General features: G+C 41.6%; 1 protein-coding gene across 9 annotated transcripts in view; it reads right to left on the bottom strand.

The window, feature by feature from the left end:
- ANAPC10 (anaphase promoting complex subunit 10) overlaps positions 1 to 20278 on the bottom strand; it is an 85104-nt gene that overhangs the window by 39237 nt on the left and 25589 nt on the right. The window lies entirely within an intron of this gene.

Here is a 20278-nt window from a genome sequence, read left to right as displayed (position 1 = left end):
GAGTCATGCTGCTGTTACTGCATTCTGTGTAAAATCATTTCACGTAATCAAAATTGGTAAGATGTGAATCTAATTGGTCCAGTACCAAGCTGGATACAATTAGCATTATATTTGCGTGCAAGATAGACTTACTAGCATCCCATGGAAGGTTTAACACATGTTTTAGATAGTAAACTCAAAAAACTACTATGAATACTTACCATCCACAAATCTTTTCTTCAAAGCCCTTTCCCCTGTCCTCAGTGCTGATGCCACAGAAGTGTCAGTTGGCCTATTCTCTCCCACTATGAAGGCCCTGCCTAATCATTCTGCAAATTGGCATCATTTAGTGCCACACAATAAATAAGCTGCTGGATGAGGTCAGAAAGAAAAATACAGAATACAGTTGAGCATGTTAAAGGCAAAGGCTGTGAGACCATCCCGAGAATCTCTGTGTTTCTGTGACAAAACTACAAATTTAGTTGGAGTCGGCGGTTTCAATAAACTGAGGAGTCTGAGTCGGATGATTTTTTGTACCAACTCTACAGCCCTGGTAAAAATTAGACTAAGGAGTCTGAGTCGAGGAGTCAGAGCACTTTTGGGTACCTGGAGTCCAAGGTTTCATAAACTGAGGAGTCGGATGATTTTTATACCAACTCTACAGCCCTAGTAAAAATTAGACTAAGGGGTCGAAGTTGAGGAGTCAGAGCAATTTTGGGTACCTAGAGTCCAAGGTTTCATAAATGGAGGAGTCGGATGGTTTTTGTACCAACGCCACAGCCCTGGTTTAAGACCCATTGAACTGTAATCAACAATACTGGATGTAGCCCCATGAAAAAAAAATCAGCCCTAAATTAGGATAGTGGAAAAGGAAGAGCGAAAACCAAGGACACCTTCCAAGTTAAAAAGCTTCAAGATCAAGTTCCACTAGTTCCTGACTGCATTATTTGTTTCTTTTCAAGTGACAGTGGGCTCAGTGGAAGACGACCAAAAAAAACACCACTGGTAAGACCAGACTGGAATTTGCTAAAATGCACATCGTCAAGCCCCAATATCTTGGGGAGAAAGATAAAAGTAGAGCTATTTGACAAGTCCCATCAACTACATGTCCACGGTGAAAAAAAATGAAGTTACCAAAGAAAAGAACAGCATTTCTCCTGAAAAAAAAAACAAAAAACAACACAAAAAAAAACATAGAAATGAAGAAAATAAATACACGTTTTACTTAAAATCGCAAAAGTGTTGCATATGGCATTTTTACAGCAATTGCGCTAAAAGTATAGAAATGCTGCAAAAAGCAACTTCACTGTGAAAACTCCTGGTATATTTGTAAAAAAAAAAAATGCTTAGCAATTGCATTTGGCAACTTTCAGTGCGATCCAGCCCTAATGGAAAAAAGAAGAGATAAAGGTTCCCATTATTTTAGTTTACACTATTTTCCATTTGTGTTATCTAATCATTTAAAGAGAACCTGTAATGGGGGGTACAAAAATGCAGTTATCCGGGGCTTCCTCTTGCCTCATAACAACCTTTGCCTTCTTCACTGTCCTCCCAGGTGCCTATGTTCACCTGCTATCAGCCCCGGTAATCCGCCTTCTTTTGCCTCATTCGGGCTCTTCTGCGCGCGTGCCGGCCGCCTTCACGTCGCTGAGGAGGTCCCGAGTCTGTGCTGTACTACCTGCGCAGGCAAGGACACTCCAGGTTAACTCTAAAGATGATCATGAATTCTGACTTTGGGCCAAAATTCACCTGGGCTGAACTATCTTCTAATCTAGTTTTGTGTTTTTTTTTCTGTTTTTTTTTACAGATGTAATAAAAACAATGGGTCTGATCACTCTACCTGCCGTTTCTCATTTAAAGGAATGTGTAGCGTTCTAGTATTCTAAGCATATTTATTTCCTTTTCACAGTTATCACTATTTTTTGCTAATACAAACCTAAAATTAAGAAGCGCAAAAAGAAAAAGTGTTTGTTTTTTATTAGGCCACCCACTCTTGTTTTTATGTGTTTTTCTTGTGATTTTGAGCAGAACAAAAGTGGTCCTTTATTGTACCAGTAAAGACAATACAGGCCTTCTCGGCGTCTGCTCAGAGCCACGCAGCACCTGCTCTGGGCGCCACCATAATGTCATTATGGCTATAGAGGTAATGGGGGAAAACACTAATTTGGGTGCTGGCAATGGCCGGACCCCAAATTATGCCACCAGAGGACAATCAAGGAAGTCAGTAGAGGAATATATTTGTTATATTCCTCTACTTTGCCTTGCAAAGGGAGAGCCATCTTCTCCCCAAACGGAGCTTAACACCACCACAACATACATACGCAGTAAAGAAGTGTGTAGCATAACTAAAGTAAAGCCGTGGCAACTGATAACTACACTCAATTAATCTCTGTGGTACTAAGTTACCTGAACTACACAGCAGCAACATGAGACCTTTCTTAAAGGACAACTGAAGTGAGAGGAATATGGCGACCGCCATATTTATCAGGGCTGTGGAGTCGGTCCAAAAATCCACCGACTCCGACTCCTCAGTTTAGGATTCCACCGACTCCGACTCCACGACTCCTCTAATTTGCATATTACAATTTTGTTGATTAAAAGTATGTAACATGAAATTCGTCTCTTAACTGCCAACGCTTAGGAATTTTACAAGACAACTGAAGTGAGAAGGATATGTAGACTACTATATTTATTCCCTTTAAACTAAAACTAGTCCTTGGTAAGAGTACTTGTAAAAGGTACAAACCGGAACAAAGAACATCTATCAGGCCCTAGGCAATGTAAGTGTGGGTACATGTAAGAATGATGTGCAGGTACTCTGCAGGGGAATGAGGAGATTGTAAACAGACAACACCTCTGTGTTCAATGTGCACAGCATTCTCAGTGGATTCCCTGCAGCTCTGTGGGGAGTGCATATGTAGAGTATAGTACTACTGTGTAACAAAGTAAACCTGAGACAGATGAAATTAAAGTTTTATACATACCTGGGGCTTCCTCCAGCCGCCTTCAGGATAATCAGTCCCTCGTTGTCCTCCTCCACCACCTGGATCTTCTGCTATGAGTCCAGGTACTTGAGCCAGTCAGGCGTAGTGCGCATGCACACACTCCGCCGCCAGGAGCATACTACACCTGTGCAGCACTATTGCGCAGGTGCAGAATGTTCCTGGCTGTGGGAGCGGCATGTGGCCGGACAGCGCTGACTGGCTGGATTACCAGGACTCATAGCAGAAGATCCGGGTGGTGGAGGACAGTGAGGGACTGATTAGCCTGAAGGGGGCTGGAGGAAGCCCCAGGTATGTATAAAAGTTTACTTTTCATCCGTCTCAGTTACCCTTTAATTTGTAGTCACCAAACCAAATTTTAATAACATATCAAATTATTTTATTTCATCAGCAAAGGGAGTGCATACATTTGCATAAATCAGCATCAATGCAGAATTATTTCCATCTCGTTGACCATCTCTATTAGTGACATGGCTACACATCAGGCTTTATTCTTACAGCATAGATGTTATTTAGTATATATAAGAGATTCCTGTGTACACATCATATATACAGTCACAATCAGCTATGTATATCTGACCTTAAAAATACGGGGACTGCTTTATTGAAGCAGCACAAGTAACTAATTTTGATTGGTTTATTTCATTTTTGTGGACTAAGCACAGCTATTACTGTATATATACTGTATATATACATTATTTTAATGACTATTATCTGAGAAATAGAACATTTTATCATATTTTCTATTTTAATTACAGTTACAAATTCATTAGGAGTCGGAGTCGGTGCATTTTTTCCCGACTCCGACTCCAGGCACCCAAAATTGCCCGACTCCACGACTCCGACTCCACAGCCCTGATATTTATTACCTTTTAAACAATTACAGTTGCCCAGCAGTCCTGCTGACCTATTTGGCTGCAGTAGTGTCTGAATCACACAAGAAAGAAGCCTGCAGCCAATCATATCAGGTCAATGTTAGAAACACCTGATCTGTATGCTTGTTCAGGGGTTAAAAGTATTAGAGGCAGAGGATCAGCAGGACTGCCAGGCAACTGGTATTGCTTAAAAGGAAATATATATGGCAGCCTCCATATTCCTATCACTCCAGTTGTCCTTTAACATTATAAAGCTTGCCAGCTCAATCAACAGGTGAAGCTCTAAGAAATTACATGTTTGCAATATTTAATATTTTCCTGAGAAAAAAAGAATAAAAACAACTTTTTATGCAATCACTTGAACTAATAATAACAAAACTAAACAACTAAAAAAGTCACTACATGGTTCCTTTTACAAAAATGTTAGAAAAGTTCCTTTGCTTCTATCTTTCCTGAGGTATAAACGTGATTTCCTCTTCAGCCTGGACACAAAATAATTAGTAAAAGTTTGGGAGGAACCAGTTTATCAGATGAACAAGCCTCATTTTCATTAAAAAGAAAGAACATTTCCTAAAGCTGATTGCACCTTTTGTTATTCTAGTAAAATGTAGTTTTAGTGATGGATCTTGAGCATCTCAAAGAGTATTATATACAGTGCTTAAATCAATGCAACTCTGACATCTAGTGGCCACTAAGGAGTTTTGTAGGTTTATGTTCAGCATCTGCAAAAACTTTAGGATACCATTTGCTCTACTGTACAAGATCAGTATCAGATGCATGCTAAGATCATTTACAAGACAAAAATACCCTCATGTGCTTGAAGAAACTTTTAAAATACAATTACAAGGAAAGCTTATTAAAGGCAGGTGCAAAAAAGAAAGAAATGTAAGCACGTGGAACAACTGCATAATGCAGCCAATCAGGATACTAGTTTTTAAGTCAAAACTTGCACCTCTCTTGGTAAATAAGTCCTATTGAGGATACTTAAGGTTCACTGCAGTTAACCTATTGGAGTTTAAGGGTCCTTTCACTTTAAGTCTGTTGCGTTCCATCGCAACGGATAACATAATCGCATCCCAATGCTATGCCATTATTTTTGTATGGTACGTTCACATTAGGTGTGGTGGGTTCCGTCCGAGTGTTACACAGCAAGCTGTGCATTTACCAGACAATGGCCTCAATTCACTAAGCTTTATCAAACACTTTATCGAACTTTTGATAATTTACCTCATGAGTAAAATCTAATTTTGAATTCACTAAGGTGTTATAGATTTATTGAACATTTTATCGATAAAAAGATCAATAAATCTATATTAGATTTTACTCATGAGGTAAATTATCAAACGTTCGATAAAGTGTTCTATAAAGCTTAGTGAATTGAGGCCAATGTAAGCGTTTACAAGGGCTGTAAAACATACTTTCAGTGTATGGTATGCATCACATTGCACTTCCAAAGTGCCATGCAACTTTTGACCACCTTAGCATTGCAATCTTAGCGCAATGCGTATAGTGTGAAAGGACTCTAAAAGTATATGCTTTTCATTTACTAATTTAACAATTACTCAAACACAACCCAATAAACTCAGCACACTACCTGTATAGACTTTAAGCTCGCTACAAAATAAAAATAAAAGGAAACTGGTAAAACACAACAGAAATATTTTCATTCATATTTAGTTTTGAAATGAAATGTGTAATATTCAAGTGAACCTGTGTTCACTTAATTATTTGTACTGTTTAACTAAAACCAAAATAGGACTGCCCTAGACAGTCGCATTTCTGCACATTCAATTTATGACTGGCAGTCCTATATTGCTGCTGTGCTCTGTCCTAGGAAAATTAGTAATAAGGAATCCCTGCAAAATGCATTGCTGCATATTTCCTAATGTCTACAGCCTACAGTAGAAGGGACAAAGGCACTCACTAAGCACTTTTCTACTTACACAACTATTACAAGAGGGATAGGGAGACTGCCATATTTATTTCATTTTAAACAATACCAGTTGCACGGCAGCCCTGCTGATCTATTTGCCTGCAGTAGCGTCTGAATAACACCAGAAAAATGCATGCAGTTAATCTTGTCAGATCTGACCATGTCAGAAACACCTGATCTGCATATGCTTGTTCAGGGTCTATGGTGTATTAGAGGACCAGGATAGCCACATCCCTCTCGTTTCAGTTTTCCTTTAAATGTCAAAGCAACTATTGACTAATCTTAGCATTTCGATATTTCTACTGGACAGATCTGAAAATTAAAAATATGTATAGAATGTCAAACTCTGGCCCATGGGCCAAATCTGGCCTTCAGAGCCATTCACTTTGGCCCTCAAGTGGATTTCCCATTTTGCATTATGTTTGGCCCACTCTAGCCCATCAGGGAAACTATATCGGAGGTGATGCCCTAGAACACTAGGGAAGCCATATGGGGGAGGTGGGGGCCTCTAGACACCTATGAATTGTATAGGGAAGGATGGGGGCCTCTAGACACCAGGGAACTGTATAGGGGAGGGAGGACCACTAGACACCAATGAACTGTATAGAGGAGGGAGGACCACTAGCCACCAAGAAACTGTGTAGGGGTTGGAGGGGGGCCATTAGACACTTGGGAACTTGATAAGTGGCCAGTGGACATTGAGGTTGGCCCGCAACTTGGTCCCAGTGTACAATTTCGGCCCAATTTGTATTTCAGTTTGACACCCCTGGTATAGATAGTCAAATTTTAAAAGATCCCAGCCCACTACCTGTCCCTTTGAGCTCATTCCCTCTCAATCCTACTTTTTGTCTTTCTTCACACCTGCCCTAAACTATTTTTACAGGGCCTCCCCTCTCCACAGGGGTTTTCGCATCTAGGTGCATTCAAGCCAAATGTTCTCCTTTGACAGTGTGCCACCTCACTGTAAATTCCCTGTTTGATCACCTCCAATGCAACTTCTACCAAATCGAAATGACCAAAAACTTATTGACTGTTAAATTTAAAGTTTACTCTATACTTGTTACTTTTGATCTTACTTCAGATTTTGACAAACCGACGTCTGCTTTTCTAGGTCCTTTCTTCTTTACGCCGTCCTGTTCTACACTGGTTTTCCTCGCAGATAGAACAAAACAATTGGGTCTCCACCTTGATTTTGGCCTAATTAGGCAGATTTATTAAATGAAGACAGTACAGAAGAAAATAATTTTAGTCTGTCCTCTTGAGCAAGATCAGACAGATTGAAATGTGCTTCTGTACTGTGGAGTTCATTGAATAAACCGGTCTAATTAGGCCAAAATTCAGGTGGAGACCCGGTCGTTTCTGTTTGGATGTTTTTTACATCTGGATCAGGGTGTTGGCTGGTTTGACTCCCTGGTGTGTGGAATTCTGTGGCCCCCTTCTTTCCTCTATCCACATGTATGGGCTCGGGTTCACCATGAGCTTGCTAGGCAATCTGTAACTCTGGGTGCTTCAAGTCCTACCCCATAGAACCATATTAATTCATGCCATGCACTGATGAGGATCAACCAATCCGAAAAAGTCTGTATGCATGTTGGATTGCTGTGGCTCTGTACAATTAACAAGCTGACAAAGACAACAAAGGAACGATTTGCTTATTCAGCAGTGATGCATTGTGGGACACCTCATATACTCACTCCAACCTGAATAAATCGCAAATGGCTTCTATTTTAAAGGAAGCAAATTTATATTTTGCTTTATGCTGATGACATCCAAAATGATCTCTCTGCTCCTGAAAAAGCCACATTAACAGCATGCGTCCACGATTGTCTTAACACCACCTTTGCCTTTGTAGCCTCTCGCCTTTCTAAAACTCAATATGGATAAAACAGAAATTGTCACTTTTCCACTATAAGATTCAACACTGTAATCTCACATAACTATTAACATCAACAACCCCTTCTCCACAGCCCTGGTGTAATATTTGATCTGGCACTCTTGTTCAAGTTCAACATTGACACACCTACCACACCCTATAAAAGATGATCATGAACTCTGCTGATGACTCAGTCTCCTCCTCATTTGTTTGTTTAATGCTGTCCCTTTCTGTCAATCTCTTCAGTGGCTGCTATCACACAAAGGATACAATTCAAGATTCTAAGGTTGGGTTCCCAATGGTGCGTTTCCAGGGTATCCTGTATGGATATGCTGGGTCCGCTGCAGCCAATCCCTCTGGCACCGTTGTGCATCCGTCCCAGCACACCGCTTGGGTTCCTCCTCTGCCACTTGGGTCGCTGCTTCTGCATGGAGCACTGTGCTACTGCCTGAAACCAACCAACCAAAATCCTCCCTCTCTCCTGAGGAGGCAATAGCGACAAGAAAATGGCAGATGAAAGGGATCCAAGCAGCTTTCTTTTTCTGCAGTTTGTCCTGGTTTCTAATAGCTGTAGAAGCTGTCATTACCCCCTCCCCCCTCCTTTTCCCTCTACCCTTATCTATCCATGAGGTGTGAATGTAGTCAAGTGTGACTATCCGAACATTTTGAAGTATATTGTCCTTTTATTTGCTTATTGCTACTGTTAATTACTGCAATCCATATCTGCTTGTCCTTTCCTCTTTCTGGGGACTGGCAGGCCACGGAAATAGGGCAATAAAAGCCTGTAACAAACATTTCAATGTAAAAAAAAAAAATATATGCCCTGAGTGCCGAAAATGGTACTCAATTCACTTTAAAGCAGAAGAGAAGGTGACAGAAAGAGGGGAAGATGAAAAGGAGATAGATGAATGCAGAAGAAGGGGACAGACACTGCACTGTACATACATCGGTTTACCTCATGTCACATATAACCTCAGGTACCCTTTAAGTTGTGTGAGCAGAAGTCAGGTGGAAGGTAGAGAGGAGAGGGTGAGAGAGGGAGGAGAATTCTCCCACCAAGACCATGCCTGCTTTGCTGAGAACATGTCAGATATCTTTTCATTTCTTAGATCTACTCTGTTTATCTTGCGTGGGGTGAAATGTTAGCTGAGGAAGGGAAATCTTGGAGACTGCCCATACAATTTAAATGGCCATTACGTTTTATGCAATCTATCACAAAATCAAAAAATCCAATGTGAGAGAGCAGTATGCAAAATACACGTCCTTCTATGCATGCACTGTCCTGACTTCACAGTACAAGTCAAGTCGCTTTCTGAGACTTGTGGCTTAGAAAGTGCTAGAACCTAGGTTTTCTAAGACTAGGATTGTTAAACCGTGGGCTGATGACAAAAAGATGACCTAAATTCACCCCATCCTGAGCCAATCAGAGGTGTGTCAGACAGCTTGGAGCTACTTTGAAAAGCATGCCATTAGGTCTATTATTTTATGGGGCTGTGCCTTATACTATAATTGTGAATACTATAATTGTGAAAAGATCTGCACCCTGCTGGGAAACACAGCACAGTAAAATGTTATCTTCAGCGGACCTAAACATACATGCAGACACTCTAGCTACAAACAGTTTTCTGCCAGACATCACTCACACGGACAGGCACGCAGCTGTGTGTACCCAGCTTCCATTTTAACATTTATTTTTATATTCAGCCTACTCAGGAAGAGTCTACATCTTAAAAGGAAAATGCATATAAAGTAAAATCCCCTGTGGGCTAGAAATATCACTGAAAATCTATTTCTGTTGAGCGCTGCGAGACGTAAGTAAACTGAAATGCTACCAGCATCGCAACAAGCTCTTTTTAGTAGAAAATGGAAACGCTTCTCATCCATACTTTGTGGTTACAGCCATTGAAGGTTTGTGTTTGATTTAGCATTGCATATTAAGGAGAAATCCCACCCTCTACGCACGGCTGATACATTAGCATAAAAGAGGTTAATTTTGTTTTTGCACAGAAGGGGGTGAAGGCAAGTAAGACAATGTTTGGATAGCTGGAGACATACTAACATTTTTATACTTGGAGGTCATCGCAGACCAATAAAAATACTATTTCACTTGATATTTGCACTTAACACCTACCTGCAAAGCATACAGAGGAACATTATGATCCAGGTTAGGATCTACTAAAGGAGATATTGAAGTGGGAGCAAATCAGGACAGGAAGGAGAAAAATACACGATAGATAATGATTTCAGTACATAAAACCATTACATGGTAACCTAGGTTGAAAAACAAACAAGTTAAACCTGTTAAGCATCTGTTGACCTTAATCTAAATAACCGTATGTGTCAAACTATGGCCTGTGGGCTAAATCTGGCCCACAGTGCCATAAAATTTGGCCCGCAAGCTTGCTTTACAATTTACATTATATTTGGTCCGTGAGGCCACTCTTGTGCTCTGCCACTCCTGCACTTATTCCCCTGACTGCAAAAGAGCAGAGCGGTGAGCATAGCCATGCTCTACTGCAATCTCGCTCTGCCCGCTCCAGCCACCTTCACAAATGTGAGCTGGATTGAGAACCCTTCAGCTGCCCACTCCTGCCTTCTTCACGGGGTACTGTGCAAATGCACGCTCCTGCCCCTTCCACTCCCGAGGGCACGCTCCTGCCCCTCTTGCTTCCACCGTCCAAAGACTTTGGTGCACAGGCTCGGTCAGAGCAGACGTTATTCCAGAGGAGCCAGGACAAGCCCTGATATCCCGGGGAAAGTATGGGGGAGAGTCAAAAGGTCAGCGCTCATGGATTACAGCTATAGGTGGCCTGTAGTCCCAACTGATACAGTGAGCTGTATATTATAGCAGCCAGAGAACACGTGCATCTCAATTACAAGCAGCCATGTGCACAAGACACTGACAGAGCTATCCATACTAGATCTGATGCTGGAGCAGCAGACCGAAGCCTCACACGCCTCCTACCAGTGGTTGGACAGTGGCCAGCATTAAGAGGGACCAACGCGATCTCTGGCTGCTATACTATACAGCCCACTGTATAAAGCCCATCCCCCGTACACACACACACACACACACACACACACACACACACACACATATATACACATACACACACACACAAAATATCAATACACACACACACACACACACACACACACACACACACACACACACACACACACACACACAAAATATCAATGTTGGCACTCAACTTGGTCTATGTTTCTATTGTCAGCCCACTGTCTATTTGAGTACAAATAGAGCAGCGATCAGGGCCCAATGCCCCAGTTAGCACTCTAAGTGGCCAACACAGCATATGCAAAAAATAGAAAATGACAAAAATAGCGTAACTTCGTATGTTTGTTAAAAGAAATCACAACCTTCCCTGTGCTTTTGCCTCTGTCACCATGAAAAGTTACAGCACACCCGGTGTGAGCAGGACACTCCCCCTCAATGCCCACACTCACCCAGCTGTCCTCCTAAAGTATCAGGAGATGAGAAGATGGCTTATAGGGGGTGTATTGTCTGGATGAGCTCTCTGCAGGCTTAATCTTATATCACTAAAAAAAAACTAAAAAAAAAAAGCCTCCATAGCGTAAAACCGTTTTAAGTTAAAACATTGCACTCACAAGAGCAGGATTTGGGTCAGCGTATAGTATAACAGAGCATCTGATCCCCGGGTGACCGTTCTTACAGGATCCGCCTCAAACTCCCTGCACCTCTGTCTCCCGTCAACCGTCTGGTTGCGTCTAGCGTAGCTCCGCCCTATGTGTTTCGTCAGCAGACTGACTCATCAGGGCTCCTCAGCGGTGGGTGCCGTACACATGCCTGATTGAGAGTCGCCTTAAGTCAGGCGTGTGTACAAGGCTTAAGAAGTTATAGATAATAAGTGTGATGCAAGTGAATGCCAGAATTACAAATACAGTGTTCCACCCGGCTGGAAAAAAATCCTGGGGAGAATGAAAAAGTGGCCAGGTGTGGCACAATGGGAGAATTCAGGGGCAGTGCTTTTTTGTGCAATTCTGCTTACAGCATAGGAAGAGGATGAGGAGGCGAGCTGATGATAGCCGGGTGTTCACCAAAATTAGTCAGGTGGAGCACTCGGCCAAAGAGCCTGGGGAGAACACTGCAAATAGCAGTTAGTAGTGAAGATCACTATATGCAACTCAGCATTTAATAAATATGGTAAAGGCAGATCATAACAGATCACTTTGACCAAATCTGCCAGAAATATGACTCCAATATGCCCAACTGATAAATTGTTGTCAGATTTTGGGAAGTTTTTTAATGGAAAGGTGATCAGCATGTTTAACTAGTTCACCACAGAGTTTTTTCCCTTATGGACCAAAGCAATTTTCACTTTACAGCACTCCTCCCATTCATTTGCCAATAACTTTATTACTACTTATCACAAAGAAATTATCTATACCTTGTTTTTATTTAGCCACAAATTAGGCTTTTTTTGTGATTAACACTGTTTTCAGTAATTTCTTTATTTTTTATGCATTTTATAGGGAAAAATCAATGAAAAAAAATGAAAAAATACACTATTTCTCCAAATCCATCAACTATAGTTTTAAAATAAGCAACGCTACTAGAGATAAAATGCACACATTTTATTTGCCCACTAGTCCCGGCTATCACAACATTCAACTTATGTTCCTAGTACAATGTATGGTGACTATATATAATTTGAAAATAAAAGGGTATTTTTTCAGTTGTTTTTTTTTGTGTGGCCGGTCAATAATTATAAACCCTAATTTACTAAAATAACAGTAATATACCCCCTCATGACGTACGTGTGTGTGTGTGTGTGTGTGTGTGTGTGTGTGTGTGTGTGTGTGTGTGTGTGTGTGTGTGTGTGTGTGTGTGTGTGTGTGTGTGTTTTTATTTTTTGGCCTCTAGATGTCCGCACACTATCCCATGTACTGAACTGTACAGAGGAAGTAGTGTAAACTTGGGTGTTTACTTTCATTTTGTGAATGACCATCGGCATCTCATTGATGCTGGATGACTATTCACTACCACAACTCTGATCTGTGGATGGGAACACGTTCCCATTCACCAATCACTGCTCTGCTGTGGGGGAGGTCGCGGGTATGCGCGTCCACACGCCGCGCATTGTAAGCTACCGATGCATATCTATGCACCTGGGACAGTAAGTGAAGTCCTGCCAGGCATAAATATACTGCCTGCATAACAACAAGTAAGGTAGTTAAAAAAAACCCTCTTCTGAACAGCTGTAGAGAGAAGTGGTGGAGGAGTGTTGAGTGCATAACATTGCGCAGCATCAAGAAATGTAATGCTGCCAGTTTGACCGACTCACAATTAGATTTGATTTAATCTAATCAAGACAGAGTGGATAAAGTGGTAGAATTGATCACAAATAATCATTCCATTTGGGTCATTACTGACCCATGAAACAGTCGTCAATGTCAGTGATCAACCAACCCCCCCCCCCCCCCCCTTCCTGTTAATTGTGATTTCATAAAGGACAAAAGATTCACAAGTTCAATTTTGTCCACACAAAAAGAAGATACTGAGAGCCAAACATAGTATAGTAAGTACTGGCATTAGGTGAATATGTAGAGTAAGTAAATTATACTCACAAACCAGGGTCACCACAAAGGTAACCACTGTAAATGCAGGTGGGGAGATTAGACCTGTCCCCACTCAGGATTAATGGAGAACTGTAGTTAGAGGTATATGGAGGCTGCCATATTGATTTCCTTTTAAACAATACACATTGCCTGGCAGAACTGCTGAGCTATTTCCCTGCAGTAGTGTGAATCACACCAGAAATAAGCATGCAGCTAATCTTGTCAGATCTGCCAATAATGTCATAAACACCTGAACTGCTGCATGCTTGTTCAGGGTTTGCGGCTAATACTATTAGAGGCAGAGGATCAGCAGAACAGCCAGGCAACTGGTATTGCTTAAAAGGAAATACATATGGCTGCCACCATATACCTCTCACTATAGTTCTCCTTTAAGACGTCTCTCTCTGTAGATCTGGAAAAACAAGGGGTAACACCCCTCCACCAAGGGTGGACTCATACTGTATAAGGGCCGGTTCACACTTGCTCTGAAAACGTATCCGTGGTTCCTTTTTCAGCTCGGATCAAAACCGGAGCCACGGATACCAATGATAAAAATAGCAGCTGTCTTCACCCAAAAAAAAAGGGTCCGTCTGCGTTCAGGGTGATTCGTTTTAAAAATCTGAACGAACGGTCCGGATTTGCAGCATTTTCCCGAACCGCACATGGATCCGGATACACGGAGGAGTAGTGCAGGGGAATAGGAAAATGGATCCACCTCTACACAGGCAGTTTTGGACACAGAAACTGATCTGTTTCGGTGTCACAGCCTGTGGGTGGGGAGGGGGCCGCCATGCTGGAGAGGAAAGCAGCCAGGACGGGGGCTTCCCTCCTCTCCACTTCCTCTACTTATCGCGTCTGTTCCTGCAATGCCACCCTCTGAAGTATAGAGGGCGACATTGCAGGAAGTCAAGTGGCAAGCAGTGGAACGCAAGAGAGGAAGGCAAGCGTCATAGAAATGTTATTTACACAGTCATAGAAATGTTATTTACAGTGTCATAGAAATTTTATTTACACACTCCTGGTTACATGTTGCACATGAGCCGGGAGTGCGTAAATAACATTTCTATGACTGTTCAAAACAACCGTTCTGTGTGTCTGCTCGGAGGAGGCAAGTCCTCCACTGCCTCCTCTACATGAGTTTTTAAGAATTTTAGTCTGTTTTACTCTTTTGGCGCCTCTGTTTGCGCTTATCCATTTTGTCCATGTTAAGTTTCAGGAAGCGAAAGGCCATGAAGTGAGACATTCAGGGACACAAAATGTTAAAAAAAAAGCAGATCTGTGATCACTTTACTGTGTTCATGAATAACAGCTACAGAAGTGTTATTTAACAGAAAGTAATAGCACAGTTTGTAAACCCTGCACATTACAAGATCTTTGTTGTGCGGCAAAATACAGCTCTGACGGAGCCAAAGAAAGAATAGAACACTTCACAAACTGCCATACCGCATTTACTGTTTGTCTTCTCCTTTATTTGTGTGTCAACAATTATGTTGGAGAGAAAAATAAGCATGTATTATCCTCTGGCTGTTCTGACCTATGATTACATAATAAAATCTTTTCCTGTATGCGGTAGGTCCAAGGAAACTTTAAAATAAACAGATCTTAAACGTAAAAAATGCAATGAGTAGCAGAAAACTCTAACCAGAATCTTTACCTGAAAACTGTGTTCAATATAGTGAAATCATTTAAGCTGCTAGCAAAGTCACAAAGGTGACTGTCTGCGCATGAGCATTAGTCTACAATCCTGCTACAGCCACATCCTAGGAGCTCTTTATCCTAGCAGTGCTGCTGTCACTGGAAGTAAACTACTTCTGATTCAGATACCTCCAGCTCTTAAAGGACACTATTTCCCTTCAAACAATACCAGTTGCCTGGCTCTCCTGCTGATCCTCTGCCTCTAAAACTTTTAGCCACAGACCCTGACCAAGCATGCAGCAGATAAGCGGTTTCTGACAATCTTGTCAGATCTGTGCAGCACGGCGGCGTACTGGTTAGCGCCCTTGCCTTGCAGCGATGGGTCCCCGGTCGCATCCCAGCCAGGGCACTATCTGCACAGAGTTTGTATGTTCTTCCCGTGTCTGCATGGGTTTCCTCTGGGCACCCTGGTTTCCTCCCACATCCCAAAAACATACAGATAAATTAATTGGCTTCCCCCCTAAATTGTCCCTAGACTACAAATATATACACTTCACAATATAGACATAGGACTATGGCAGGGATTAGCTCCTCTGAGGGACAGTTAGTGACAAGACTATATATACTCTGTAAAGCGCTGCGGAAAATGTCTGCGCTATATAAATACTAAATAATAATAATAAATAATAATAATCTGACAAGATTAGCTGCATGCTTGTTTCTGGTGTTATTTAGACACTACTGTAGCCAAATAGACCAGCAGGGCTGCCAGGCATCTGGTATTATTTAAAAAATAAATAAATATGGCAGCTTCCATATCCCTCTTTACAGTTGTCCTTTAAGTCCGCAAGCAAGCTAAGCAGAGAATATGCAAAGTTAAGTCAGTCAAAGTGCAAACATAGAAAGGAAAAATGGAAGCAAATGTGGCATAACTGCTCAGATCAACCAGGTTTAAGTGTTAAACAATACAACTGAATATCTATTCAATTCAAGAATTGCAATCAATTTTTCTGATTGTAACATTTAAAAAAAAAATCTGACCAATGTACCACACAAGTATGCTCAATTTTTCCCCAATTGTGAAGAAAAGGATTGCAAACTCTTGCTTGGGTCTAAACATCAAATAATTGACAAACACACACAATTCAAGTGTCATATAAATTGATCAGAAAAATCCAACACTCTATCTGGTTTTATCAAATAAAAATGGGAAATTCAGTAAGAATTCTAGAATGAATGAAAAAAAAAAAAAAAAAGCAGCTTTCGATTTTTGGTACAACTGATCGTATTTATCAAACTGGTGTAAAATAGTATGTTTAAATATTGAAGAAAGAAAGCTGGTGGCACTGCAGCTAATAAAGGTAACAGGAGGATGGCTACTGCATCATTACAGGTGCGGTGAGCTCACTTGTGGAAATGTTGTGTGCTCTGACCAATAAGCTGATGGAGGAAAGAGATGAAGGTCGGCACTGCAATCTTCTGTATCAAATCAAAGATAGCTTTATTGGCATGACCAAGCTTCAATACAGGCATTGCCAAAGCAGGGGGAATGGGGGACATGGGATAGGGTGGGGGTGCAGTATTTAGCAGTTCATGGACATTTTTTTGGGGGGGAAGTTTACAGTTCATTTATGCTTCTCTCAGTCTGTGGCATGCTTCGAATGTCGCTGTGGATTTCTCTTCTCCTAGTAAGATGCAGTGTTTTCTCTCATCCTCTAATGTGTGAAAGTCTGGAAATAGTTAAATCAGTTACTTAAAGAAGGTATCCCTGGTAGCGGTATATTTGGGGCAGTGCAGCAGGAAGTGATTTTCGTCCTGGAGGGTCTTCTGCTCACAGTGTTGGCACAGTCTCTCCTCCCCGGGTTTGTATGTCTGTCTGCGTCTCCCAGACTATTTCGAGGTTGTGTATTGATTTGTAAATATACATATACATTGATATGCAACATACATGCAGTAAACAATGGTTGTGAGCGTTAGTGGTTCAAACAGATTGAAATGCACATACTGGTCCTGGTGAGCAGGCAGTGGGTGGGTGCAGGGTGATAGCTTGACGGCCGTTTTGCACCAGGCGCGCGCATCTATGGAGGCTTAAAGCAGGCGGGCAAATCCCCATGACTATAATCGGATTGAAAAATGTCATATCCGGCAAAAAGCCACTACGTACCATACAAATGTACGTATGCGTAGTGTTGCACAAGTAATTGCATAAGTGTCAAACGCGTAAAAATGTACACGTACATAAACATGATCCACATAATGCATTTGCAACCCATTCAAAATGCATAGCGCATGTGCAAACTGCTAACATAGCAATACTATTGTATAATGCAAAGCGGGCGCAGACAAAACTGCACAGATGGAGGGGTACTCCATCTAGTGTTCAATAATGGATATGCCTGTCTCAGGACCATTATGCCTACAACATAACTTGTGAATATCTGGACCTAAAGTGGTAAACGTGAATAGCTAAACGTATACACACCAAATAAGTTAAGGGCCAAATCGCCATAAGGCGCAGAACTCCCAGGTAAGTATCTCAACAATACCTACGCATGCGTACATTTTTCGCATTTTGTGCAAAACAGCCGTCAGGCTACCATTGCCCACCCACCCACTGCCTGCTCACCAGGACCAGTATGTGCATTTCAACCTGTTTGAACCACTAAGGCTCACATTGTTTACTGATTGTATGTTGCTCATATTTACAAATAAACATGGAAAACTGCAGTGCCGACCTTCATCTCTTTCCCTCATTGAAGAAAATTGTATGTATGGTGTGTGGCCACCTTAAAGAGAAACCGTGAACAAGAACTGAACTTCATCCCAATCAGTAGTGGATACCCCCTTTCCCATGTCTTTTCCTTTTCACAAACGGATCATCAGGGGTCTTTGTATGGCTGATATTGTGGTGAAACCCCTCCCACAGTGGGATGTCAGGCATTGTCCTGACAGTTTCCTGTCTGTGAACCTCATTGCATTGTGGGAAATAACAGCTGTTTACAGCTGGGTCCAACTGCCAAAAAAGCAAGCAGCATCTCCATCCACTTACATCACCTGCCAGCAGTAAAAATGTTGCCATGTGATAAATGTCAGATGTAAATCAGGGAGAGGAAAGATTTTATAATGGACAAACACTGACAATCATTTATACATAATTATTGTCAAATTTAAGCACTTACATTACATTATTTTGACTGGAGTTCCTCTTTAAGGCTTGGTTCGCACATAAAAAGGTGTCAAGTCCTGTCCTGTTTTTGAGAGTTAGCATCAGTTTTGTATGTTTCTATGGATGTGTTCACACATAATCTAAATCTGTACATTTCCGATCCAGTTCTGCCCTGTCAGTTTTGTTTGTGTTTCTATGGCATTGTTCACACATAAAAGGTGTACATTACCTGTCCAGTCAGGTAAAACTGATAGAAAACCAGGACTGTGGAGTTTGTACAAAAATTATCCAACTCCAACTCCTCAGTTCATGAAAGCGACTTTAACTCCAGGTACCCAAAATTGCTCTGACTCCTCGACTCCGATTCCGACTCCACAACGCTGTAGAAAACTAATGTAAAACGGACAGGACTGGACATGTACAGACTTATGTGTGAACCAGGCCTAACCAGCTGACCAAAGTGGATACTCCAACTTTAATGTGTCTTGTTTTGTGTGCAGTATATCATCTGTGCTATGACAAAAAGGTTAGCTCACTGCCAAGCGTCACTTGTTTAGTCACCCTTTAACCAGTATTACTGAAGAACATTGTGTATAAAGGATATATACGGTAGATAACTAGATCTGAATAAAGGTTATAGCTTAAGATGCATACACATGTCACCCTGCACACGCTGCTAGACTACAGCCCAGCCACGCATTCTGTTGCACTGTATGTGTGTGAGGATCTTTTAGCAACACATCAGAGCAGCTGTACACCTGCTTGTTTAGACTAGTGTGTGCCCAAGGATTAATTCTGTGTAAATTCTTATGACTGGCTTCCTTTTCCATTTACTAAATGGTATCATCAGTGCAGTGCGCTGCTGCACAAGCAATCCTATTAAATCACTCTCACTGCAGCTGCACATTTGCAATTATCGCCGACAGCAAACGCGTCGCAGGCAGCACTGCCCCGGCAATTGCATTGCGATTCTCATTCACAATCGCGATCAAAATCACAATTTTACATTCTAGAGTGTGAATGGGGCCTAAAGACCATGATAAGCACATTGCTGAAAACTTTTCATTCCTTCCCACCACGTGTAGAAATATATTATACCAAGGGGATTATTTAGAAAGTAAAAAGTGAGGAGTTGGTAGCAATCCTCCTATGCAGGAAATTGCTCAGTCCGTTATTTTATGTAGCTGCAGACCTCAAAACTGGCAGGATGATTTTAAAGCTCAGAGAAAGTCGTATGCCAAAAGAATGTGCTTGAAGTACTAGTGGTAATGTGTGCCCCAATATCCAGTAATCAAAACAAAAAAAGTAATTTTTGCTGATACAAAGTCCTTCATTTGAAGCCCGGAACCTCCTGTGTGAGAAGTATTTGTGCTCGTTACCCAGTGCACCAGTCATATGCAGTTTCACAAATCAAACCAGTGAGTTGAAAGCAGGGAAGAAACAGTCACTTTCACATTCAATGAGGAAAGCAAACGAAGGGTGCAGTCTTCCCCATGCTTCCTATCAATATCACATACTGAAAGCCAATTAGAAAATGTACAGACAAATAAAACACATCAGGCAAGACCTCTTTATCACCCATTACAGCTGTATTTGCATTTACTTTATTAAACAGAATTTTGACACTGGTTGTTATGGAAGGGCAACCATGAGGTTAACAAGGAGGGAAGCGTGGCATGTGAATACGGGTTTTGAGTGAGCTCCTGCATCAAACTCCATTTACCGATCCTGTGAGCTGCAATAAGCCTGGTTTCCGCCATTCGGTTTCTTAGTGGAGGGATCAGAGCCTGATTACCGCTGCCTGGTTCATTTTTTTCCATTAATTTCAGTTTGGTCGTGAGGCATTCCAGTATTGTCAAACTAGACATTTTTATACCTCACAGTTTCCTTCCCCAGGCTCCCGATCTGGACTTGGGACATAGGTCTCATGAAAAATAGGTTAGATTTAATTATGCTAAATGATCGGAACTTTTACATTAGCAAAGAAAGCTTTGACTCATTTAACGTTATCTGGGAAGAGAGGTTAGCCTATAGGAGCTGGTGACCCTTCCTCCTCCTCCTCTCCCCTTCAGTACTTGGTTGTTCCGTCTGGTCCCTCGGGCTAGATGTTGAGCATCAATGGATGCTATTCCTGTTTTATTTTATCTGCACCGTGACCCCCCCCCCCCTCCTTTTGTAAATGTCAACTTGACTGCTTGTTTTGTTTTCGGAATA

This window comes from Hyperolius riggenbachi, chromosome 1 (assembly GCF_040937935.1).
Source record: "Hyperolius riggenbachi isolate aHypRig1 chromosome 1, aHypRig1.pri, whole genome shotgun sequence".
NCBI lineage: Eukaryota > Metazoa > Chordata > Amphibia > Anura > Hyperoliidae > Hyperolius > Hyperolius riggenbachi.
The sequence above is the reverse complement of the archived record's forward strand: the minus strand, read 5'-3'. Positions and strand labels throughout refer to the sequence as shown.